This window comes from Cuculus canorus, chromosome 2 (assembly GCF_017976375.1).
Source record: "Cuculus canorus isolate bCucCan1 chromosome 2, bCucCan1.pri, whole genome shotgun sequence".
Lineage (NCBI taxonomy): Eukaryota > Metazoa > Chordata > Aves > Cuculiformes > Cuculidae > Cuculus > Cuculus canorus.
Genome location: NC_071402.1, coordinates 94201738 through 94228922, shown reverse-complemented (window position 1 = coordinate 94228922; position 27185 = coordinate 94201738). Strand labels below are relative to the sequence as shown.

Here is a 27185-nt window from a genome sequence, read left to right as displayed (position 1 = left end):
TGGAAACTTTCCTCTGCAGCACAGAGCTTATATAAGGAAGAGAAAGAAGAAAAAAAAAAAAAAAAAGGAAGGAAAAAAAAAAACCAACCCAAACCCGTACAGCTTTCAGGCTGCAATTCTCCAGGCTGTTTCTTTCTGTTGAATTTTCACCTCTATCAGTATTTTGGAATGACATACAGGTTAAACCATTTATCTGGCATGGAAAGCAGCTTTGGTAATTGCAAGTTTACATTACACTATAAATGAGCAGATTATAGTAAACAGATGAACCGTGTAAATAAAATATCACCGCTTAGCTCTCCTTTGTGACTTGTATTCTGATACCACTACTACTGCTTTTACTACAACTACTACTACTACTACTACTGCTAGGCTTCAGCTGACAGCTCAGCCTGAAACCCTTTATTCATCTTTATTACAACTTCAGCTGTTTTGAGAGCAAAAAGGCATGGAGGACTTATTGGCCAGAGGCTCTCTAACCTAGCAGGCCTGCCTGGGAAATCAATATGCCTCACTCAAGAGCACAAAGATGGATTGTGAAGCCGGGGCTGGCAAAGGAAAGCGCACTGCATCTGGAAGGACATGGAGACAGCCAGTTCTGCTCAGCCAGAAGCCTCCCAGACCGCGCATGTTTGCACACCAACCTCGTGGCATCCTTCCAAGACAATTTGTGAACCTTGCTTCACACCATTTTCAAAGTAGGTCATACGCAGTAATCTCAGCTGAGGAGAGATACACTGTCAGCAGCAGTCGCTGCAAGGAGGGCGATAGCTACAACCAATGAGTGAAGCTGGTGAGAGCACAGAGCCTGAGAGCTATGAAAATGCTCGGTCTGGGGCCAGCTGCAGCAAGGTGCTCGCCTTGCTCAAACAGCTGACAGGCGAGCTCTAAACAGACCCAGCCTCTTACCATTTATAGCTGTAAAAGGACCAACTGTTCTCCTGGACACAACCACCAGCATGGCTTAAATATTAATCTGAATGAAAATACAGTATGAGAAGAAATCTAACCTTTACTTAGCTCTGTGTTCCTGACAGCAGGAATCACAGATCATTCTGAATTATGGGATTTAAATTTACGATGAGCTTTGGATTATTTCTTTCTTATGTACCTCCTTCACCTGTTCCTGCTCTGACAGACAAAACACAGTGATGAAATTTGTTTTTGACAAAGAGGATTCCTAAAGCACTTAAAAGTTTCCTGCATTTCCCTGTATCCCTTGCCTGAGCTGTTTTAGGGGCATGGAATCAGAAACAGGCACACTTAAAGGTATATATTTGAAAGATGGTGTCCAGGAAAATTAATGCAGAAATGAGTATGCATACTTGTTTCCACACTATAACAATATAAAGGCCATCAGAGAATTACCAGTTTAAAGTAACAGCATGAAACTTCACAGGCACAGGAGCTGTTAGGAATGCATTGCCTTTAAACGTAGCCTGCACATCATCAGAGATTACTTGATGCTAGAAAGCTGAAGAATTGCCTGAAGAGAGCTACTGCGTTATGCAATTTTTTTTTTTTTAAAATGGGTTAATTTTTAAACAGGCTTTTAAACCTTGCTTCTGGTCAACAGTTACATGAATCTGAATGAAAATATGCTCTGTGAAGCAATCCACTCTAATATAACAGGTGCGCATAATTTTTAGCCCTGAAATCAACACAGAGACAGCAGAGCTGGGCAAGCATTGCTTTTTTTGAATCTGGCAAGGACAAGGACTGACTTTCCTCCATTTGAAAAGCTATGCTTTTTCCTTCTTTTCTTTCTTACCCTGTGATGTGTCAGGCTGGAAATCTTAAACCGAAAGGAGCAAGTGATTTCTGAAGTTATCATGCTCTATGCAAAGAGAGAGGGGAGACAGCACACTGTAGACTAGCAACAAGGCTTATCTCCCATCCAAGCAAGAGCACACAGAGTGACTTTCTGCTTCCTTGAGAGTGACCTACCTGATCAATAGCTTGTCCAGCAAGTTGTAAGACATGCAGAAACATGCTACAACGTGCTACTGCTATCAGCTAAAAGGGGCTCGTAATGACTTTCTAAGCAAACATATAGAAAAATCCATAAATCCAGAAAGGGTTATCATTTGACACATAACCGAGGGAACAATTTATTCTCTAACAAGCGATGTGATACTTTCCTGCCAAAATCATGTTGCTTGCTCATTATCACTAAGCTCTGAAAGAAAAGTAACCAATAAAAATTCCTTCAGCTGCTGCATCCCCCCCAAAAAAAATCCCTTTGAGAAAAATTGTAACAAAGAAAGCCCCAGACACTCCACTATTTTTTCCAGAATGACAAAGAAATCTAGCTGTGGTTCTAAATGGGATCACATTTGTACAGTTTCAGGTCATGTAAGCTTTATTACTTTCCAGGCTAACTTTTGGTTTTTTTCCCAGCCAGCTGCTGGCAGTTGTCATTTTAGAATTGAGAACAAACTACTTTGAAAACAAATTTGTTTGGAAACCTTTTTTAAAACGATACAGAAAAAAGTCTTTTGTGTTTTTCATTTCAGCTTGGATGTAACCTCTTTTTTTTTCCTCTCCAGTCTTTGAAAGGAATGAGTCTGAAATGCTAAACAGGTCACAGAGTAATTATGCATCCACCTGAAAATTAAACACACATTCAGAGGCTTAACTAACAGCATACACTAATTCATAACAGGTACATGTCACTCATTTCTTCTCATGGTCAATTATTAGGGTGTAAGCAAAACTGGATCTCATCAAACGCAGAGAAATGCTGTAATCTATCTGCAGGGTTAGAAAGAGAGAGACAACAGCAAGGCAATATTGTGTTGATGAAGCTGATCTAATACTGCAGGGCAGCCAGAGCGAGTCTGGTTTGTCCCGACATCCTGGTGTCGAGGTTGGGGGATCTCTCAGGTTACTCAGAGAAAGATCAGTCCTAAGGCCTGGCTAAGCTTCTGGGAAGGTTAGCAGAGTCACTCCTCGTCCAGACCAACCTTAGATCGAACCCTGATGGCTACTTTCAACGTTGTAAACTTCTTTCTCAATTGAAAAGACAGACAAAGATTTTGGCAAATCCTTTTATGTTCAGTCCAAAGCCAAATTTATTTTCTAGGTCATGCACATCATCTTGCTCTGGTATTACTGAATATTTTTTGTTAGCTTACTACTTGTTTTCCCTGACCTTTCACAACACAGGTTTGGCAGCAGCATTTCAGATGCACAAAGGGAATTGAATCTATGCTTCCTTCACAAAGTAGAGGTGTTTGGTATAGTAACTTCTCTCTTACATATTTGTTGGTGGTAAAAAACATTTTTCTTTGCCCTGGGGAGCAGAATGCACAGTGCTGGCAGAGATCAAAGGCCCAATGGAAATGTGCAAAGGACTTCAGCATGGCCTTTACAGAGGTGCATGGTGGCACAGTAGAAGTAGAACTGTAAACTAACATAGCTCGTTTGTACACGACCTGCTTGCCTCCAGCTGAGCACTTGCTGTGAGTGAGTGAGTTTGGGATTTTTTGGAACAACTGCTGCAGTACTCTAATAAACTGGTGCTGGTTAAAGGAGATCTTTGGCCAATGCTGAGACTGAAGACAGATTAAAGGTAGCTTAGATCAACCTTTGCTTCCTTATCCTGGGTTCCTGAAGATCAGCACAGGTAAGAACTGAGGGCTAAGCTATTAATTTATTGCCTTTTGGATCTGCTGCTGCAGTGAATTTGAAGAGTAGCATGACCTGGTTCTTCCCAACTACCTTTGCACTCACTAAAAGCTTCGGCTTCTGTGCACCAGACACACACTGTGTCAGGGACAGGAACCTCACACATCGCTTCCCAGGCAATTTTTAAATGTTTCTCCTTTTTGAAGTCTTTTTTTTTTTTTTTCTTTATGCCATGGTTTCTGGAAGAATGTAGTTAGGCTTGGAGAACCGTGTGGTTTCTTCTGCCTATGATCAGCAGATAGCTAGACAGGAGTAGGGTGGCCATAAAAAATGGGATTGTTACTACTGCATGTTCAGTAGCTTGGACATACTTGCATACTAGAGGTTTTCCATAACGGAATCTCTATTGCACTGATGCTACTGCAGAAGTCTTGGGTGCTACTGGTTGTTCATTGTGGCTTCACAATTTTTGTTGGCCAGAAAGAACAGCCTCCACTAGGCCAAATGGTTGAAACCCATGAAATAGAATATACTACAAGCGTAGTATAATTGCAGACTGCATTTTTGTTCCATTCACCTCTTTCTCCTTCCTTCTGTCCTCTCAGCTCTGCTTGTGGGAGCACTGGAATAAGACTGACGTGGAAACTCTACAGAAGTGATGGATTTATACTGACGTAACTGAAAGCAGAAGGTCGCTAAGAGGCTCAAAGAACTGTGCTTGTGCACTACCCCTGACGTTTCTGACCAAACTGCTTAGCTGATCACCATAGATTAGCAGTCTCAGTTTAGTGTTTCACTCCTTCTACACTCACAACACGAAATCGTGTCAGCACACTTGTGAGCCGAAAGACCCTGCTTCTCCATCCCATTCATTCATGTCAGGCAGCACAATAGCTGCTCAGCCTGAAGTACTCCATACCCCAGGACCATGAACATACCTGGTCTTTTTACACCATGACTGGTATCACCTTAGCTTAGCACCACCCAGGGAAATGTAACCCTTCAGTTTTAAGGCACATAAGGTTTTCTTGTGTTGGCATCAAACATAATTTCTTGTGGTATTAGTCAAATGTGGCTTAAAAATCCACCCAGACGCTTTGCAGTTGCAAGATCTCCCTGGCAAGTGTGGACACTGGTCTCAGTCATGAATTCCCACAGAAACTAAGCTTTTGTTAAGAAAAAGAAATAAAAAAATAAACATCTTGGCAACAAGACCTGCTTTTCCAAGCTCAAACTGAGAGCAAACTGATGTGACATTGGCTTCCTGAATCTGCAAAGGGCTCCAGTGCTTGGGATGCTCCTCAATCCTAGCACTTTCAGCCAAACACACTGAATGGAGATTACCAAGGTCTCAACCTGTTCTCTAGCGGGGCCCCATGCTGTGCAGAGAAACCCAACCACCCCCCTAATTTCATGCTGAAGCTTGCAAAAGCTAGAATCAGGGGCAAGAATGGGCACTGGAATGATTCACAAGAGATAAAGATCCTGAAGGAAGGAGGCTGAAGGAAAAAATGAGTAACAGAAATAGCTTGCTTGCTTCCTCTTCCAGAAAAGCAAGGAGGATGAGGGATGCTGAAATGAGAACACACTTCTTCTCCCCCACCCATGGCTATCAGGAAGTTGGGAGGAAAAGAAAGACTCGCTCTGGTTCAACAGCTGGAAATGGGAGTTTCACACTGAACAAATACTTACTAGCTATAAAATGAACTGAGGAACTGCATCTCCAGGCAGGATCCTGCTGTGACTTCCTTGCAGAAGTCCCCCAAATTCCAAGTGCTGACAGAAGCAAGGGACAGAACTTCTGGTGAAGACAGCAACAGCAGCTTGTGATAGAGTGTGTGTACCCACATCAGCTTTGTTGGTGTAAGTACATTTCTGGAGAACATTTTACTGATCTAAAATTGTACCAATACCTTTATATTTTCTCCAAAGAAATGGCGAGCAGCAGCCTGGTGATTATTTTTAATTTTACCATGCTATGTTTTTTTGATGAGAGTAAATATTATACAAGAACAGATAAATGTTTGCTGGGATGCCTTATTCCATTTTTTTAGGTCATAATCTAAATACTACACATTTTACTAATCCAGGATAGTCTTCCCTCACTATCTTATTCACCTGGCTAAGTCAACAGGAAAGGCACAGTCCTGCTAATATCTCAGTGGTCAGTGGACTCACACAATCACTAAAACAGAGACTTTCCTCAATGTAAATAATGTAATATTTTTTTTCTTTGGCACTCCATTTGATTTGGCTTAAGCTACATAATGCAGAGTTCTGCCCCATCTGTCTCATTTAATTATAATAATTGCAGAATCTAAAGTTGCTTCCAAGCATCATTAATTAATATTATACTAAAGGCTGGGTGGGTAAGGGGAGGAACTCCTCTGTTTCTGATTCCCAAAACTCCCCAGCCAAACCAAAACAAGGTCTGGAAAATTTTACATTATTTTTCAGTGTCAATGCTGAAGATTTAATAACCACAGAATGTGCTCTGTGGTCTTTAATAATGTCATATCATAAGCAAACACTGTTTGCATGCAAACAATTTGTTAAAACTTCTTAAATTCAATTTTTCTCTGCGCTAACATACAAAAGATTTGCTCCATGCAGGAAAATATACATCACAGGATATATGCCCTGTACATAATAAGAATTTTTTGACCAAAGTGTTACCAATATCTGAATTAAGATGCAGGTAATATCATTTTAGATAGGATATATTTAGTTGACTCAGACCACACAATCAAGTTGCAGGTAGTGGGGGAAAGCCATCTAGTGGACAAAAACGTAATCAGAGATCAGAAAATATTTTCAGGCAGGAAGCCTTTACTGGACAACTCTTATTATTTCATTATTCGTCTGTAATACTCTTATCTAAGAATACTCCAGAAGTCTCTGGGAAATTTGGGTGTACTGGAGGGCAGCAGCATACATCTCTAAGCCCAGGTTTTTGGCAGATTCTTTGATTAATCATTGTCATAAAATCTAAGAGCCGCTTCATCCCTCCTATCCCTCACAGAAAATTTATCAGTGTATTTCTTACAACGCTGTGAGAGTCATCAGTCAACCGAATATCTTATCACCAGATTGAGCACTATGTGCCAAGCAGGCTGGCATTGCCACTGGGTTTAAATAGCTGAGCTAATATTTAAACTTTTGTCCCCTCTGATCCCTGAAAAATGATGAGAAGAGACTTTGTGACTTTGTCAACAGACGAGCCAAATGGCATTCAGAACAGCCTTTTACTAAAATTATCTTTGAGGTTCTCTGGGATGCAGGCTCAGGAAGGTCTGGGGAGCAGCAGGACACATCAGCTGAATGCCCTCCCACACCCAAACACGCATGTAGGACTCATTCAGCATCTAACGTAAAAAGTGGGGAGAGGGGAACAAAACATTCTCCTCCTGATGGCATTTACAACACTCGCTGGCCTTTGCTGAAATGCTGACTAGTAGGGTTGCTGTGGCCTGTGCCATGAGTTAAGTAACTGAATATATCCTAGGCAGACAGGCTGAGTTCCGCACTGCTCTCTTCTTCTTTCACTTATGCCAGGCAGCACAGGGGAATAAATACAACATCCTTTTTTTAATGCAATATTTTCAGAGACCCAGCCCCAAATTCATCCTCTTCTACCACAAAGTACAGAGCATTTAGCTAGACGCTTTCAGCTAATCTTGAAGAACAGATAATGATCAGTCATGCCCAGACAGGCCAAATTATTGAAGCCAAAGTATAATTTCTGTGGGATTACAACAACACAAACCACCATCATCAGAGACTATACTGTGATGATGCAAGCAAACATCTGTAACTCTTACTGCTCCAGGCAAAATACTGAAGTGGGATTAACGATCTGCCACATAGACACTGCTCTGATGCTGAAACAACAGGTTTGGTTCCCTTTCCTGTACCTCTTTTGTTTGAGATAATAGGTAACCCCAGGTATTTTGTTCTCCCATTAAAGAAAACCCCAAAACCTCCCAATTAATCTTTCAAAATAGCTGCTTTGAGGGGCATCCCATGCAATAATTTCCACCCAAGTCATCTTTGCAGGGGCATGCATTTACCCGGAGGTCTCAATGGCCTCCCTTTCCCATTAACCCTGCCTATGCATGCTTAGACGTATCACGTAAGCAGCAAGCACCTCCTTACACTGCTCCTCTATTTCCCCCAGCATGATGACTATTTAATGCATCACCTTTGGCAGAGCCACCACTTGCTATGCTCAAATGACCCCTGCATCGCTGGGCTATAAGACAAGGGAACAGAAGCTCCTGAGCTACCTTGCATAGACCTTTTCTGCTGCCTCTAATCCAGCCCTCCCTCCCTTCCCCCCTCCCCCCCCCAAAATGAGTCACAGTCTTTTCTCTCCCTTTTTAAAATAACCAAATAAGGATTTCAGGGTTTGGCCCATTCACTACATTCTGTATTTTAATACAGACAAGAATGGAATACAAAATACTGCCAAAAGTTTAGCAGCAGGGGCAACCTTTTTGCTATTTTCATGTCTACAATTCCTGATTCAACAATGCCGACTTGCTGTTCTGCGTGACCACAAGGCAAGGAATTCACAAACAATAATGACAACTGCCCAACAAGGCTTCAGCCTAGCCATGCATAAGTGCAGGACTGCCATAGAGCAGAAAAATGCTGCTTTGCTCCTTTATGAAGCTTGCAATATAAACTTTGCACTGTCAGTTTAAAACTTTGGCATCTGTATCTGCAAATGGGGAGGAACCCATTTTCAGATACTTGTGAATTATAAACTTCAGCTGTTGCCAAGCTCAGAGATAGATTTGCTCCTCTTTATTTTTAAAAATGTTTCCTGAATATGTGAAGAAACCCAAAAAAAACATTTAAGAGTCATGTAGCTACGAAAAATGTACATGCTTCTGCTTTTTTTAAGAAGCATTCTCAATCATTGTAATTATTCCCTGAGAATGCTTTTTAAAAACAGAACCATGGCTATTTTTCACAGCTACAAACCCCTATAACAGCTCTAGAGGTTTCTGTGAAACTTAAGAAAAAAATTGCCTTTCAGCTAAGAATAGTAAAAATAGATCAAAAACCAATTAGCTGGCCCACATCGCAGAAGACAGGTGTGCTTTGGATGTTGTATTTATACAGAATCGGGATAAGCATTTTTTGCTTTTACACAGACTATAAATATCACAGACCTCTTCTTGCCGATGCCCATCCCATCCATTTAAAACACTGGCCACTCAAAGAATAACCTTAGGATGCAGCCTGAAACATTTAATCTTGCCTCCTACCAAGTTATAAAACTGAATTAACATTAAAAGCAGCAGACTGATGGGTGAATTATGGTAATAACAAGCCTTGAAAAGCAAAACCAAGTAAACTCCTTTGGAAAGTGCAGCCAGAGAGAAGGCTGGGAACACTGAAACCAATTACGACTGCTTTAGTGTTACTCCTGCTTAAACGAATGCCAAATCTAGCACAGAATTATTTACATTATGTTATTGACAAAGGGACATACAAGCAATGCGAAAATAGAAATTGTTTATGCAAAATAGGCTCTACAAAAAACAGCTGAGAACTTCAGGTATTTGTGGTGGAAAGCAAAGGCCGTGGTCAGTCCTACTGCTCTGGCTGCCCCTCAGTTGGGCATAGAGGTTCCCGCTCCCCGGGATCCCTCTAGCTGTTGGTCACTGTCCCCAGACTGCCTGACTTATGCCAGAGTAAATACCCATGTAATTGCCCCTTATGTAATTCAGTCAGAATGATCTTCCCTCTTTTCAATTCTTGTAATAGAGGTTATTTTTAAAATTATACTGCTCAAGCAGAAACAGATTTAGGGACCGATCGTACAAGAAACTGTGCCAGGAGATCCAAAGAAGGGTAGCCCTTTGCAGGCACGTGGAGGGTGACAAGAAGATGGAAAGAGGCTGAGATCATCAACTTCTTTCCCTGGCCATAATCTTACCAAGAAAGGAGAGATCAGGACAGTCTTCTTGAAGCTTACAACTCTTTCCTTCCTAGCTACCTTCCAATTTTTTAGCATTTAGGTACCTACCTACAAAATGGTTCCCAACTGTTTGAGACTTCATGTATTATCATGTATTATCATGTGACAGTCAAGAAAAGAATATGTTTCTAAGCAGACTAAAGCAAGGCTGGGAGCTGGAAGTGACTGAAGGAGCCTTCCAAAGCCGCCCGACGGCAGGGATGCCTGCGGAGCCCAGGTCCTAGCTCCCCTTCCATGGCATTTCTTCTTGAATACTCTGCCTTCCTCTCACATTTAAGACCTTGTCCACTTCCTGATGGTTTAGGCAGGTGGCCATTGATGGAAACAGAAAGATCATCTGCAGAAGTAAGTTTTCAAAACCAAGTCCTCCTCACTAACCTCATCCTCTCATTTAAAAATGCCAGGCCCTCTCAGGCAGATGGCTTTGGTCAGGCTTCCCCAACACTGACTTCAAGCTAAAACCCCTTTTCTCTCTACTTGGCCTTTTATGATGCATCTACTTTAACTAGTTCAGAAATGGTTTCTCAAGCCAGTGGAAAAATCAAGCTGTGTCCTTCACCAGCAAGCACATTTGATGGTTTTGACCTTATGATAACTATTGTCTATTCTTGTGACAGCCAGGATGTGCATAATTCACTGTGATCATTTCTTTAACTCAGAAATATGACAGAAAAAGACATCTCTCTATTTTATTAAAAAAAAACCCAGCACTTTTACAAAAGGATTTATTTTGTACAAAGATAGCATATAAAGAGCAGCGAGTTTTCACAATTCAAGATTTCCTAGAGCAGCAAAATGAAGTGGCTCTCCTTCATTCCCATACCTAACACAAGCACCGTATAGATAAGAAAACAGGTTTTACAGCAAACTGGACAGATTGCTGCACCCCAGCAAACCTCTGGGGAAACTAGGAACAGAAACAAACATTGTATAACAAGCAGCACAGAACAAAAAAAGGCAGAATTCAATGCTATGTTCAATGTACATCTCAGAGGACTTTGCCAGATCCTTGCTGTTTCCTAAAGAAAAGCTCATTCCAAGAGTGGTTGAACACCACAAAGTGACCATGGGCTCCAACAGAAGTCTGTGAATCTGTTCCCAAGAAGCTCCCAACTGTGCTTCAATGCAAGATGACTGCCATTTAAGGTTCCGCAGGGCTGAAAGAGCTTACACATAAGATTTTCCTCTTGCAACCAAGAACACCAGGACCCAGAAAGAGTTCCAGCTGATTTTCCAAGCAGCGAATGACTGTCTTTCTCAAATACAGCTGCTTTCTTCATTAGAAGACTAAAAATAATTCTGCTCCTAGCAGGCTGACTTCCTTTTAAGCATTCTGCCATATCCATGTGTGTATTTCATTCAAGGTTTCTGCCTGTCTACACCACTGTGATTCTATTTCAGCCTTTAAGTACATTCAAGAAATTTTTCATTTCCCTCTCCCATATTCACTCCAGATGTCCTGAACTGTCCAAGACTGTTTCATGTTAGGAGAATTTGTAAGGATATTCTGGCATTCATGCTACTCCCATCTGCTTCAGTGTTTTCAGGAAAGATCAACTTTCTTCCCCAACTGTTAGCAAATATGGACAACGAGTTCACAGTTTTAAAACATCGGTGATTAACGGTAGATGTTTGGCTTGTGCCTTGTGCATTAAGAATAATAAAATACTGCCAAATCAGGCTTTCACTTTTTCCTCTTGAAAAGATGCTGGAGTGAGAAACCTGAGGAATTTAAAGATATCCCATGTCTCAGAGAGCATGCTGCAACAGCAGTAAACACTTCTTCATAATGCTGACAGCATGCAAGAACCTTGTTTTGAAAAGACATACTGAATGTGAAGTGAGGACCATGGGAGCACACGCTGCAGTGGTCCTTTCAGTCCCAGTCACTTTGTTTTCCAGATCAGGAGAAACTGGGGACTTCCACTTTCTTCTAGCTCAGGTGGTGGCTGTGAAAATTAAAGTGCAAGAGGGGACAGAGGAAAAGAAGAGTCAGGAGAGGGATACGCCCTTTGACTCTCCTCAATGTGAAGTTAGCACATGCTTGGATCCATATAGCTCCAGAGCATTCTAGGTGCCCCAGTTTAGATATAAAGTAAAAGTCTGTGGCATATTCAGTCCTGAGTGAAAATGCCCACTGTTGGAAATACAGTGTATTAAAAATTTTACTGACACAATCACCAGAGATCGGCAGTATCAGAGAAACGCATTTCCTTCTACGCCAAGAAAGCTTCAAATTAGAGACATCATACCCAGCCTCTGCCGAGCATCGCCACTGATGTCAATGGAAAAGTCCTTCAGGCTTTGGTAACCATTCCTGCCTTCACAGAAGTTCAAGGATATCCCGTAGATATAAAAAGATGCAGCCCTTCAGACAACAGATAAAAAGTCACATCACTGAGAAAGTGAGCAAAAAGGCCATTAGGGATCAGCTCCATGGCATACATGGAACCAAAGTCCAGCAGAGATGAATTTCGCTGCTTCAGCAAAAGCTAGGCAACTTCAACCCATCCCAGTGCTCCTTCTCTTGACCCCTTCAGCATGATTCTCTGCATCGCCTGACAGATAGGAATACTAGTTGAAACAAATAGTTTAACTCCTAAAATTCTAACCTAAGGTATACTTACTTCTCCAAAGTTTTGTTCATAAATATGTTGTGCTCCAGTGAATCTGTCTGGGATGAAGTTAGGAAGCAATAGGGAACCTAGCACTCAGGATGTTTCTGTCCAAAACCTATTTGCTCAAGCATTATGGAACTTTTGACAGCATTTCTTCCCATCCTTAATCTTCTAGCATGTGTGTTATCTAACAAAACCAAACAACTACAACATTTCTAATACGGATAAGATGGTTGCAAAAAAAGACAACTCCAGATATTTTTTTTTAAAAAAAATCTTGAGTTTCTTGTGAATTGCTAAATGTGTCTAAGAATGCAAAGGTATTAACAAAACTCTTCTAATTCTATCTACTTCCAGAAGAGTCGAGGTTGGTTGTAACCTCACAGTTTCAAGTCAAAAGTTGTTCTGAGGATGGTATCACTTCGATCTTTTTGAAGAGGAAACAGAGAGAGGAAATATACTGCTACTCGGGTAGCGTTACTTCCTCCCTCAAATATATGTAAGGATAGGTCCCTACAGGGTAAAAAGTCTAGGCTATTTTCCACAATGTTATAAAAAAGGTTTCAGCTCTTCCTTCTTTGTAAATAGGAAACAGTAACTGACGAGAAGCTTAATGCAACTAGAAAGCAAATTAATCTGGCCATGTTTTGCTCTGAACTATGCTGCTGCTCTCCGATGGTAACCCCAGCCAAGGACAAAATTTGGCTTGCTGTATCTTTCCCCTTTAAATGTCTCATTCTGAACATACAGCTATTCTATTTCCTGGTTAAACATTACACGGAGTGTGTTAATTTCTGCTTCAGCTAATTTAGCTATACTAAGTGCAAATGCTTCCTGTACTTATGAATACAATCTGTTCATAGTGAATAGTTTTGAAGATTTGGATGCATTAAAACAGCAACAGTATCCATGTGGGACCAATCTTCCCTACATAGCTCTTATGCTTTAATTCATAAATTCTTTCCATAGGAAATATGTGTGGAAAATCTCCAAAACATCCAGAAATGCACAACTCAGTTGCCTGAGTTATTAGGAGTTCTAAATACTTATTGCTTCTCACTTTATTTTGTACTTTTATATAAGCATTGGCTCTTGGATCCACATGAGACCCCTTTATGCTTATTTTCCATTACTATAGAATACGTGTTTTTAATCACAGCAATAACATCCGTCATTAGTCCTACCACATGAACCTATTAAGAAGCAACTTCCAACTCTGAATTATCTTATTTCTGCATCTAATGGGTGTGCTAACGCACCTCTTTATCAGCTGTTACCGTTCTGCATGCTGGACTTTGTGGAATGAAGACCCATTGCTTGATTAAGAAACAAGTACACCATTAAAAGATTTATGCTTCAAGAAATCTTGAAAACATATTCAGCCTTGTGAGATGTGAGGGTGGCAGTAGTGGGAGCATAATGGTAAACCTGCAAGTGAACTTTTGAAACCCATGGCATTCACAATCCAAAAAAAGAGGGCAAGGTGAGGAGGCAGGGCCGGCAGGGCCAAAACCAGTTGCCTGGCGACAGAGGAAGCAGCTAGAAGGCAAAGCTGCAGCCCTGCGAGAGGTGAATCTCTCAGAGAGAAAGGAGATGATGGTGGAGATGGAGATGATGGAGGTGGAGGAGATGGAGGAGGTGGAGATGATGGAAGTGGAAGAGACAGAGGAGGTGGAGATGATGGAGGTGGACGTAAAGGCGGAGACGGAGGCACCAGGGATGCAGAAGATGGATCTCTCATAGGCAGAAGAGATGGAGCTGGCAAGTTCAGAGATGCTCCAGCAAGAGGAGACGGACGAGCTGGGTCCAGAGGAGCCAAGTGAGGTGCCCAGAGAGCAGTGCAAGGGGCGGCTTCAATGGACTTGGCTGCCATGTCTCCCTTGACGGCACACAAGAAGAAAAGTTCGTTACTTTAAGCATTATTTTCAGAGTATAAATATAATTGTTAATTTTTCACTCCAAAGTAGTGTTCTGAATTTGTTTGGTCTTTCAGCTTTCACAGTTTTAGGGGCCCCTCAGCTTCGTCCTCCTTAGTCGTGGTCACTGAAGATGCAGAGGGCAGTCTTAGCCCCTCACTCTCTCAGTGCCCTCTGGCGTGCTCAGCCGCAGCGTATTGGAATGCCAGAAAAAAGAACTGGAGGAGAAGCGCTGAGGAGACCTTATAGGAAACTTCCAGTACCTGAAGGGGGCTACAAGAAAGCTGGGGAGGGACTGTTTATAAAGGCTGGTAGTGATAGGACCAGGATCAATGGCTCTAAACTGGAGAGGGGCAGATTTAGACTAGACATAAGGAGGAATTTCTTCACAGTGAGGGTGGTGAGGCACTGGCACAGGTTGCCCAGGGAAGCTGTGGATGCCCCATCCCTGGAGGTGTTCAAGGATGAGTCCTTGGGCAGCCTGATCTAGTGGGAGGTGTCCTTCCCTCTAGTTGGAACTAGATGATCTCTAAGGTCCCTTCCAACCCTATGATTCTAAACTAGTGTGTTAGCTTTGGTGTTGTCCTTCCAGGAGTAGGAAAATTCCTTAACTTAATCTCTAATACAGTAAACCTACTTGAAGTAACGCACTAAAAAATTACACTGAACGAGAAGGCCTAGGTAGCAGCTCTGTATCTCAATCCCAGGCACAGGACAAAGAGCTGTAGCTCACAGTGCCCATAGCAGTTGTACTGCAGCGCCTTGTAGGCTTGGAGAGGAGAGCTGAGGTGTTGCTCCCATCCTTTCTCCCAGCAAATGTTCAGTTTGTCAGCACAGAGATATTCTGCCAGGAAAAATTCCTTCACAGAGAGGGTTGTCAAGCATTGAAGAGGCTGCCCAGGGAAGCGGTTGGGTCATCATCCCTGGAAGTATTGAAAAGATGGGTAGATGAGGTGCTCACAGACATGATTTAGTAGTGGACAGTAGTGGTTTATGGTTGGACACAATTATCTCAAAGGTCTTTTCCAACCAAGTGATTCTAGGATGATATGATCATCCCTGGAGGTATTGAAAAGACACGTAGATGTGACATTTAAGAACATGGTTGAGTGGTGGACTTGGCAGTGTTAGGCTTGCCTTCAGGGCTGCAAGCACACATTGCCAGCTTGTGTCAAGCTTCTTGTTGAGCAGCACTCCAAGTCCTTCTCCTTAGGGCTGCTCTCAATCACGTCATCCCCCAGCCTGTACTAAAATGGGGGATTGCCCTGACACAGGTATAGGACCTTGCACTCGGCCTTGTTGAACCCCACTTGCTGGTGGGGTGCCATGGCCTGCAAGGCTATGAGGATGGATGGGGGTAATGGAACCAAGGGTGTGATTGGCCGAGGGGGACCCACCCGCCTTCCTCGCAGGCAATTGGAGCGGCAACTGGGAGTGACCCCCCAGTGCTGAGTGGTCAGGAGAGGTGAGGCGGCGGGGCCACGGGTGAGGGGCGGGGCCAAACCCAATTGCTGGGGGCGGGGCCAAACCCAGTTGCCTGGCGACGGGGGAAGCAGTGCGAGGGCAGAGCCTGAGCCCTGTGAGCCTGAGCTGCAAGAGGTTGAGCTGTCAGAGAGGGAGGAGATGATGGTGGAGATGGAGATGATGGAGGTGGATGAGATGGAGGAGGTGGAAATGATGGAGGAGGTGGAGATGATGGAGGTGGAGGAGACAGAGGAGATAGAGATGATGGAGGTGGATGTAAAGGCAGAGACAGAGGCACCAGGGGTGCAGAAGATGGATTTGTCATAGGCAGAAGAGATGGAGCTGGCAAGTTCAGAGATGCTCCAGCAAGAGGAGACGGACGAGCTGGGTCCAGAGAAACCAGGGCTGTTGGAGCCATCACAGCCAGAGACCGCAGCAGGACCACTGGAGCTGGGGCATCCCCACCCGTCACAGCCAGGCCCTCGGAGGCAGACGATAGTGCTGGGGCAGAGGGGGCAAGTGAGGTGCCCAGAGAGCAGTGCAAGGGGTGGCTTCAATGGACTTGGCTGCCACGTCTCCCTTGACGGCACACAAGAAGAAAAGTTCGTTACTTTAAGCATTATTTTCAGAGTATAAATATAATTGTTAATTTTTCACTCCAAAGCAGTGTTCTGAATTTGTTTGGTCTTTCAGCTTTCACGGTTTTAGGGGCCCCTCAGCTTCGTCCTCCTTAGTCGTGGTCACTGAAGATGCAGAGGGCAGTCTTAGCCCCTCACTCTCTCAGTGCCCTCTGGCGTGCTCAGCTGCAGCGTATTGGAATGCCAGAAAAAAAGAACTGGAGGAGAAGCGCTGAGGAGACCTTATAGGAAACTTCCAGTACCTGAAGGGGGCTACAAGAAAGCTGGGGAGGGACTGTTTATAAAGGCTGGTAGTGATAGGACCAGGGTCAATGGCTCTAAACTGGAGAGGGGCAGATTTAGACTAGACATAAGGAGGAATTTCTTCACAGTGAGGGTGGTGAGGCACTGGCACAGGTTGCCCAGGGAAGCTGTGGATGCCCCATCCCTGGAGGTGTTCAAGGATGAGTCCTTGGGCAGCCTGATCTAGTGGGAGGTGTCCCTGCCTATGGGCTACCATCTGCCGCCGAGGGCGTAGATGATCTCTAAGGTCCCTTCCAACCCTATGATTCTAAGCAATTATCTCTAATATCTTTTCCAACCAAAGAGCTGGATGATTACATGATCATCCCTGCAGGTATTTAAAAGACATGTAGATGTGACATTAGGGACATGGTTTAACGGTGGACTTTGCAGTGTCAGGCTTGCCTTCTGGGTGGTGAGTACACATTGTTGGGTCATGTCAAGTTTCTCATCAAGCAGCACTCCGAGTCCTTCTCTGCAGTGCTGCTCTCAATCACATCATCCCCCAGCCTGTACTGAAATCGGGGGTTGCCCCGACACTGGTGTGCAGCAAAGTGGGTGAGTACGGTGACTGGGATGTGAGGATGTGCTCAGTTTGTCACAGATATTGGAGGCTGAAGGATTTTTTCCCATTCCATCACTACAATTTGGATGTGCAAACCCTGTGCTCAACTGCCTAGAGCAGAGAGCTTAGGAATACCTGGATGGTTTTCTGTTTATCTCTGGCAATTTGTCATGGACTGCTACCAGAGAAATTCAGCTCTTCACACTAGATTTTGCAGACTCCTCAGGTAGCCCCCAGCCAGTCAGCCATTGGCGCAGCAATGCCAGGTGTTGCGTTGACATGTGAAGGAGTTCTCCTGCAGCTCAGTTCTGTTCTACCATACTTGCTCGTGACATGGTCCCACCAAAGGAGCCCAAGTCTTTCCTGAATTAAAACTTACATAAACTTCATAAGACCTTTAGGTGCTTCACAGCAAATTGCAGCTAGTCAAGAAGAAATAAGAAGAAACTAGCATTTATGGACCCTGAGTGTCCAGTAATGAAATTTTTAAGTCATGATGGCACCTTATTAAAATCTCTTTTCAGTTAAAGAAAAGAACAACGGCTTAAGACATTTTCACAAAGGTGAAATTTCATTTTGTAGGCTGATATTCACATTTGACAGACTCCAGTTTATTAAGTATTTCTTCTCTCTTTTTTATTTTCTGCCTTCTTCAAATGATATCTCTTCGTTGTGATTCCTCTGCTCAACACTTGGGCAGGTTCAGGGATACAAGTTAATGCCTAGTGGATGTTAAAGCCCCAGTCCCTGAGCAGCATTTGTCTCATGCTTTGTACACCTCTTGACTGGCCATTCCTCTCCAGGTTAGACAAATAATTGCAAATACCATCAGTTTTCTCACCTCCCAGACCAAGACAAGACTGTAGCTCATTCTTCTTCTTAGCAGGAATGTAGCAGCAGCAGAAATCTTTGGGTAAGTGTTCTGTGGGTTTCTTTTAAAAAACAAATAAGTCATATGCAGAGTATGTCTAGAATGGAAAAAAGCCAAAGATAGAAGTCCTTTTTCAGATCTAGCTATACCAGTTGAAGAAGATGATCTTTCCAGCTGCCTCTTGCCCTTGCCAGAGGTTACAGGAAGTTGACCTGCTACTGAGTGACTGTGCTTAAGACAAAATGAGTGAAGCTGACTTAAGATGCTTAAATATTTAGTTTTTGTTTACTTCCTTTATCCTGATGTGAACACATCTACGGAACTTCAGCAGGTTTATGAGGGGGACAGTAATTTCTAGTGAGGGTACTAAGTCTCCAGATAGGAGAGGGATATTGGTAGTAACTCTTTCAGCTGGCAGGGCAGTACACAAGACAGAACATGCTTCTGCAGTTCTGGACTAACACAAATATTCTCTGTCACCAACATAGTTCCTTCCTTTCCCTTGACAGATTATCCTAGCAGTATAAGCAACTTTATACAGTATCATCGCATTTGTAGCCTCTGGTCATTACAGGAGACTTCACTCACTCCAGTATCTGCTGGAGGGAAAACACTGCAGGACAGTAAGCAGTTCAGGAGGTTCCTGGAGAACACGAAGGACAACTTCCTCCTCCAAGGGACAGAAGAGCCAATGAGAAGAGATGTGGTGCTGGACCTCATAGCCATGAACAAGGAGGGGCTCATTGGGGATGTGAAGATCACAGTCTGCCTTGGCTGAAAAGACCATGATATGGTGGAGTCCAGGAACCTGAAGGTAGGGAGGAGGTAAAAAGCAAGCTCACAACACTGGACTTCATGAGAACAGACTCTGGCCCCTTCAAAGATCTGCTCAGAAAAGTCCCATGCCATAAGGCCTTGGAGGGAAGGGAGGCCCAAAAAAGCTGGATAATATTCAAGGATCATCTCCAAGCTCAAGAGTGATCCATCCCAATGATTTCCAAAGGTGTTAGGAGGCCTATGTGGACAAACAAATAGCTCCTAGCCAAGCTCAAACGAAAAAAGAAAGCATGAAGAGGGTGTTGGCATGGATGAGTGTCATGGTATAGCTGTTGGGCACACATTCCAGAGTATTTTGGAGGGGGGCAAATCAATTCGATTTGGCGCAATTCACTGCACCATGCTGGGTGCCAAAAAACTGTTACAGTTTAGCTCCATACTGGCCAATTTGGGGAGCTAAAAGTGAGCAGTTGGGCTCCCAGTTCTCTTCGTTCCACATGCCCAGGGAAAGGGAAAAAGGGAATGAGAGGAAAAGATTTGCGGGTTGGAAACTAAAACAGTTTAAATGAAATAACAATAATAAAGAAAATACTGCTAATAATAAAATAATAAAATATATACAAATATATGAAATTGCACCCTCACCCCACCCTTTGATGACAATACATCACCACAGATGCTGTAGAACAGACATAGTGAGTGGCAGGAGAGAGAGAGGGACTCAGAAACTATTCAGGAATGAACAGATCCAGGATGAGAGGCAAACAGACGGATGAGGTCCTCACTGAATATCAGCCATTGAAGAAGAGAGAGAGACCCTTGCGATCTCTCAGGTTTATACTGAATATGATGTATATGGGATGGAATACTGTGTTGGTCAGCTTGAGATCACCCGTCCTCTCTGCCCCTTCCTCCAGGTGTGACCTTTTTCACTTCTTTGACTTACCGCATCCACCAGCTCGAGGATAGCCTTATAGGAATGAGTATAAGCATTGGCCTTTATTTGTAACAATGCCCCATGTTATCACTTCTAGAGAGAAACACTGTCTGAAAAACATGCAGTTAACTTTCAGACAATGAAGTTACTTAGACAAGACTTAGCTAAAGTCAGAAAAATTATTCTGTTTTAACTCAAACCAGAACAGATGAGTGACCTGGGAGGAACACAAAGATATTTTCTTAGCATCCAGGGACAAGGGTAGGAAAGCCAAAGCCCAAATGTAACTCTATCTGGTGAAGGATGTCAAAGACATAAGTACGTAGGTGACAAAAGGAAGGCTAGGGAAAATGTGGGCATATTGTTCAACAAGACTGGGGACTTGGTGGCACAGGACTTGGAAAAGGCTGAAGTGTTGAATTCCTTCTTTTCCTCAAAGCAAGATCGACCTTCACAATCCCAGGTCCTAGAGACCAGAGGAAAAGGCTGGAACAAGGAAGATATATGCTTCGTGGAAGAGGATCAGGTCAGGGAATACTTAAGCAAACTGGACACAAACAGGTCCATGGGCCATGACAGGATGCACATGAGTGCTAAGAGAGCTGGCAGATGTCATTGCAAAGCCATTTTCAATAATCATCTTTGATCAATCACAGTGACTGGGAGAAGTGCCCAAAGACTAGGGGAAAGCAAATATCAGTTTTGTTTTCAAGAAGGTTGAGAAGGAGGACCCTGTGAACTACTTGAGCCTGGGAAGGTGATGGAACAGTTAATCCTGGAAACCATTTCCAGGCACATTAAAGACAAGAAAATCATCAGGAGTAGTCAGCATGGCTTCACCAAGGGAAATATGTGGAAGAGGGAACTTTAATTTTGTCCAAAGTATTATATGATTTGTAAAAAAAATAAAAAAATCAAAACCCCTTTGTAAGAAATTATTTTTGTGCTTAGTTCACAGAACATTTTTCTCAAACTCTCAATAGATCCCAAGTAGTTTCACACACCAGTAGTAGCTTTGATTTCAGGGGTGAACTGCTAAGAAAGGTCAAAGTTTACCTTCCATTAAGCTTGCCAGTTTGTAAACATGACATATACTTGCTGATCAGTCCAAACATAAAGCAAGTATGACAAGTGTTCTCATTTAAGTTGTAGTCATTACCTCATGCTTCATCCCTTCTGTTGATAGCAACCTTGTCACAGAGCCAAACAAACAACAACCAGCATAAACAAAATCGATCATTCTTGTTCTGATAGTACAGAAATGTACATAATAAACCCCATCAATTCCCACAGAGAGACACTTTAAAACAGTTAAGTTTGCAGCTATGAAAACGAGACATAAAACAAAACCAGGCTAACAGCATCTAAAGCTATTCTGTTGAGATGTCTGCAGCTGTGAATGGGTTAGTTTGGCTTTTTGAGTTACAGTTTGCAGACACATCCATACAAGATTATAGTTATGAGTTACTGTTGTATATGTTTAATGGATTTTCCTGCTCCCTGGTACTGCAAGTTCCTAGTCTAGAGTTTTGTTTCTTGCCAGATCTAATCAGCTAATACCATGTTTTGCAATATTTACTCGCTAGCTACTAAATTTTGGATTCTCAGACCATGTAATGAAGGAGTGAGTGCTACACATTTGATTTGATTATGTGAAAACTGTCTCTATTTTCATCTGTTTGTGCTATAGACATATTTGCCTTGCGAAAGTCAAGAGGCTTACACTTCTCCTGCATCTCAGATAAATATTTTAACGTCCTTATTTAGATGCAATTTAAAGTATAGCTGACTGCGTTGCCTTAACTTTACGTAATATTCCCTTCCTGGTGGCCCTTACACAGCTTCCATCAGCCTGTAGCCAGTTCAGGGCCCTATCTTACAACCCTCTTTCAAGCATATCATTATCAAATGCTAATACATGTGAATCTCTTCCTCACCCAGTGACTACCTTAACTGATAATTACCTTACGAAAAAATCTGAAATGACACCTTTGAATACTGTCTGCTTTTATTATTATTTTTTAATTCTCTGCCTCACCTTGAATATAGGGCTACTGCGTAACAGGATCTATAAAGAGTTTGTTAGAAGGCCCCTTTAATTTTCATCAAATTGGACTTCCAGTGATACCAGAAATCAGACCTAGTAAGGTGTCTTTGCTGACTCACCTCTAAGAGGCAGCTATTGAAACACCACCACTAGCCTGAACTAATATGTAGGAGTGTACAATGATGAACTTAACATCAGACATAGAAATCGCCAGGGTAAGTTCCCTGTACAGAGTTCACAAGATCACGCTTAATTTGAGAAAGATGATCTGTATGGCACCATAAATTTAAATAGATAATACCTCTGTCAGCAAAACAGCACTTACACCATCCCTGTATAAGAACGGCACCACCGGAGAAAACTGAGAGAGTCTCCTTTGGAGTTTATGGGAGGTATAAAATCTATAAGGTCAATAAACAGAGGTTTTGTGAGGCGCAAGAGACTGCTGGAAAAATTACTGTGGAGGTAAAGGATGGAACGCCCAACAGAAATTGAGTAGCTTTTAGCACAGACTGCAGATGAGCAGCACAGTGATAGTTTGATGTGGTTTTAGTAGTCATAACCAAAGACAGGCAAATACTAGCGCTGTGAAAATTTTATCCATCTTACTAACTCAGCTCCTTTTTGTACTGATTGTCACTCAAAAGCATGTATTACAGTACCACAAAACACAACACATGACACCAATCAGCTTCAAACATCTGTTGGGTAGCACATGGAAAAGCACACTACAGGAAAGCTGCCTTGTAAACATGCAGGAAAGCTTTACTGATTCTCTTCTGGGAATTAAATTCAACTAAAATTCACAATTTTTAAAAATTAGCAGAAGTATATATGGAAAGTAGGAAACTGTAACAGCTTCCCTTCTCTCCCCCCATGCCTTCTTAACGTATTTACATTCAACAGCAAGCAGCTGCCTCTTCCATTGCCCCATCACTCACCCTACACAGCCTCATGAGGGTATTTCAGTGACTGCTTTGTAAGCACGGAGCCTGCCAGTGCTTCCCAACTCTCAGATCCAGCTGTCCGGACTATCAGTGGCTGTCAGTGTGTTAAGAAGCATGGTTGTGCACCACCTCCTCCTGCCCAGCCTCGCTCCCCAATTCCTGCGGGAAGGAAATTCAGGCAAGGGGTGCAGAGAGCCCAGCTGAGCTGTGGCTGGCAGCAAGCTGCCACTCTACTATGTGTTCCACCAGTCAGAGAGTCAAGTTACAGCATGATTCAGATGTGTGGGGCAAAGCAAAGCTGTGGTGTGTTGTAAGCTGGCTAAGACTGGAAAGGTGATCAGCCCTGTCACTGCTACAAATTGAAACCATGATGTAAGCAGAGGAGGAGACAACTGCATTAGTAATAAATGATGGGGTAGCATCTGCAGAGTAGACAAATGCTACTAATCAAAGTCGCGCTCTCTCCACTGACCTCAATGGTCGAGGTAAGCAAGCCCAGAGGGTATAATCCCTTATAGCATTACTCACAGCTTCCCTATCCAGATTTCCAAAACAGATGCCTATTCTGGGCAGCCACTGTTTTCCAAAGGTGCTTGATAAGAACATCTGGAAATCCCTTGATCACCTCAGCAATTCAGCAGTCAGTGCAGCGGCAACCTCACCACTCCGTTCAGCCAGTGTCATCGCACCCGACCAGCCATGCAGCTCACTGTTTGCAATCCTCTGAATCCAAAATGGTTTCTCTGATGTTTGAACTAAACTTTTATACCTGTATCGTGTGTAGTGCAACAATTTATTTCACGATAAGCATTTGATATTTATATAACTGTAGATGAGAGAGAGAAAAAAATCTGTCAGAAATAGCTTTACAGATGAGTATTCTCATTGTCTAACAAGCTTTTCATTGTTTTTAATTTTCAGTTCTTTCCATGGTTCAGGGCACTTTGAAAAAGAAATCTATTCAGCAGTTTCCCACTCATAATTCAAGAAAGAGCGTCATGTATTATAATAGAGATAATTAGCTTTGACTGAAAATAATAAGCTTGGCACCAAATATCCCCCACTACTGCACAGAATAACCATTTATCGCCTTATATACTCTCCATCAAGCCTAATTACTGCAACAGTAATTACTAACCTGTTGAAAGAACAAAAGAAAATGCAACCAGCTCTGCACTGAAATAAGGAGAACATTGCTGCTTCTAATAAGGAGCTCTTGGTTGCCCCCTCTTAGAGTATATTTACTTGCCATTTAGAACCTCTCTCAACACATATGTTTGTAACTCCCCAAAAAAGAAAATAATCCACAAATAGTCTGATTACAATGGTTGGGTCCTACCTATTTGGGACAGATGTCTGTTTGATTGGACTGAAGGAATGGTACTGGTTTTCTTGATTTCAGGGAAGTGAAGAAAGCATCACCTGTCCCACACTGTGCGCGGTGACACTGCAGACATCCATATAATGGACAGCTTTGCTTGCCTACACTTCTGACCTGCCAAACCTCTCCCTGGCTGTTATTCTGACTCTTCTCAACAGATATGCTATCAATCATGCTAAAGAAAAATTAAAGAAGAGCAGCCCTCTATCTTCAAAGAATAACGAGTACTTAAACGGTTTGAAGCTATGATCTTTATCTGCAGTAGTGTGCTGTGTTCATAATAGCATTTCTCCCTAGTTCCATCCCTTCCCACCGCTGCTCCCATATAAATTCACTCCTGGAGCTTCACCTTTGACCAAGCCCTTTTGCTGCTCAAGGTATTCTCCAGGCCATAAAAGAACCTGTATTTGGGAGAGCTTGTCCAGCTACCTGAGAAAGCAGTGTCATTGTTTTCCTTATACTCAGTTCTGTCCAAGTACCTGAACAGGACCTATCCCTCTTTCTTTCCAATGCAAGTTGAAGGAGCCTGGTGCCTTCCAGACACCATCAGTACTTTACAAAATCATGACCGCCAAAGTTGTTATGCTCATTGAATCCAGGAACTGGAACAACGCCACACAGCATATGCAAGCATTCACAGCTAATCAGCCCAGCTGAAAGTTTGGATATTGAATATTCTCTGGGAAACTATTCACAATCAATCCACAGCATGTAAACAACACAACCCTCCCATCTCCAAACCCCCAACAAGCTATAAAGTAGTTCATCGCAAAAATACAATCTAGAAAAACTCAAAAGCACTAAATCTGAAGTAGTCAACAAGCATGAGTGATACTGCCTCAAATAATGAGACTGGGTTAAATCAGGAGGGGTTTGGGGCTTTTTAAAGTTCTTGACTTCTTGCCTCCTGGATTTTGAAGCCTTAGGGTCATTATGTCTCAGGGATTTTTCACCAGAAGCATGAGGCCTAGAAACTGGCTTTCCTCCCCTCACTTTTCAAATCACTGCTTTTCTCCTCCAGCCATGCAGTTCCATAGAGTATAAGCTTTAAGAAAAACGCAACAGACTCCAAAAATCACTTCCAATCATTGTATTCTCTTCCTCCAATAGACATGTATTGCTAGAAGGCTTTCATGTAACTAGGAAGGGGTCTTCCGACATTACAAGAATACCAACAAATGCAGAAGCTGTGATATGCCTGATCATCCCATGCACAGAGGAAGGGGTATGAAGTATTTTCAAAATAAAGGGGAAATTTCATAGCCTAATGGCTATGTCATTGGTGAGCTTGGTATAGCAGAACGGGATAAAAGCACCTAAGTCTTCTATGGCCTTTGCTTGGCTACAAACACTGTATCAGCATATTTTTAATAAAAGTAAACATATTTTTCCTCTTCAAAAATCCATTACCTAAAAACAATATGATATTGTGTTTTAACATTTCACCAGTGAATTTAAGAGATGCTTATAGCGGGACTGGAGTCTAGCAGCTATTTAAGTTGTAAATGAAAATTTAGAACATCATAAACCAACAAAATAATATTTTTGTGATGAAACAACTGAGAGGTTCATCTCTATGTAACAATGAAAAGGCCTCCAAAAGGTTTTAATATGGCAGTCACCATTTAGAATAACACAAAATCAGGCCAGGGTTCAGAAGCTAACAGAATGACTTAATTCTCCATTTTGCCCAGCATTAAAATTTTCAGTTATGGGCTCATTCTACACACCACCATAGATTTCCCCTACTCACTGAAAAAAAACCCTTAGAATTGCTTCAATAAGACTGTTTAAAAATTTCCAGGTTTCCCACCTTCCTTATTTATTTTTTGTTTAACCACTGGACTGCGTTTCTCTCGGTTCTTTTCCAACCAGCACTTCTTTGCAACACACAGAATGTATTTGCTAACTGGGCTACAAAAAGAAAAAGAACAGAATCAGTTGGAAGTTGTAGGCATTGCTCCATCCGGAGAATGCCTATGTGGGTTTTCAAAGACAACAGGCCTTTAATATGTCTAGGATTTATATAGTTTGACTTGGTACTCTTCCGGAAGTCTGCTTTCACACACTCCAAACTAGTTTGCTTTATCCTGCATGAATCACAGTGAAAAAGCCCACTCAGGAAAAATATCCAAAGCAAACACTAGCAAACTAGTTAGCTGGAAGTAGGACAGGCTCATGCCAAAACCAGAAACTCAAACATATCCTAACTTTGGGAATATAGACCTTAACTTCAAATGTATTCCCCGTGTCTACAATAGGTCTCAGAAGGCTAATTTGTGTAATTATTTCTACTTGTAATTATGTTGTTTGGTCACTAGTGCCTTCTGGCTGTTTTGGTGCTTTCAGGAAAGGAAGTGGTTTCTGGAGACAAAGAAAAATAGAGCATAACTCATTCCATTTGGAATTGATGCTTTCTTTACTAATAAATCTTCTTTAAAGACTTCAGAGAGTCTTACCATCCCAATTCCCAGACACACTCCAAAGAAGTCACAAAAATTATTCTGACCTACCTCTAGATCTGACTTTTTGTTGAGCAGAAGCTGCACAACTCAGGATGACAAACTTACAAAAAATCTCCAAGTTTGCATGCGTCCAAACTTTTGGTCAAATCTAAAAGACAGAGATACAAAATACAGGTTTTGTTTTCAACACAAGCATTCGGCATCCGACATTCTTTTGCCTGAATTTTCTCTTCAAGACTCCTACCAATATCTCTGTTAAAAATCTCACAGTAACTCTTTTAAGAACAAGTGGATTATCAGATTATCTGATGCAAACAGAGTTTTTACAAAAGTCCTATTTTACAGGATGAGCCACACATGGAGAGTATGTCATTTATTTATTCTTAGAATTATAGAATGGTTTTCTTATACAGAAAAGGCTGTTATATACTTTCAGTCTGAACAGCTTTTTTACTTAATCACAAATTCTTCTTTTCTCTTTTAAAGACTTCATTAAGGATATAAGATGGGCTGCAAAGAGAAATGCATTACAAAGAACTTCTCCAAGTTATAACTGCCTACATATCTCATTTCAAGAGGACATACAGGACTGGATAGAGAATAACGCACACATCCTTATGGAAATGAAAGCTCTTGCATTCACAGTTAACACAGA

At 42.3% G+C, this 27185-nt stretch overlaps 1 protein-coding gene across 3 annotated transcripts in view; it reads right to left on the bottom strand.

The window, feature by feature from the left end:
• ATXN1 (ataxin 1) overlaps positions 1-26678 on the bottom strand; it is a 282081-nt gene extending 255403 nt beyond the window's left edge. For all 3 annotated transcript variants that reach the window (XM_054058377.1, XM_054058391.1, XM_054058379.1), the window contains exon 1: positions 26579-26678. The gene's annotated coding sequence lies outside the window, so the exon portion shown is untranslated. The remainder of the gene's footprint in view (positions 1-26578) is intronic.
• Positions 26679-27185: the final 507 nt, after the last annotated feature.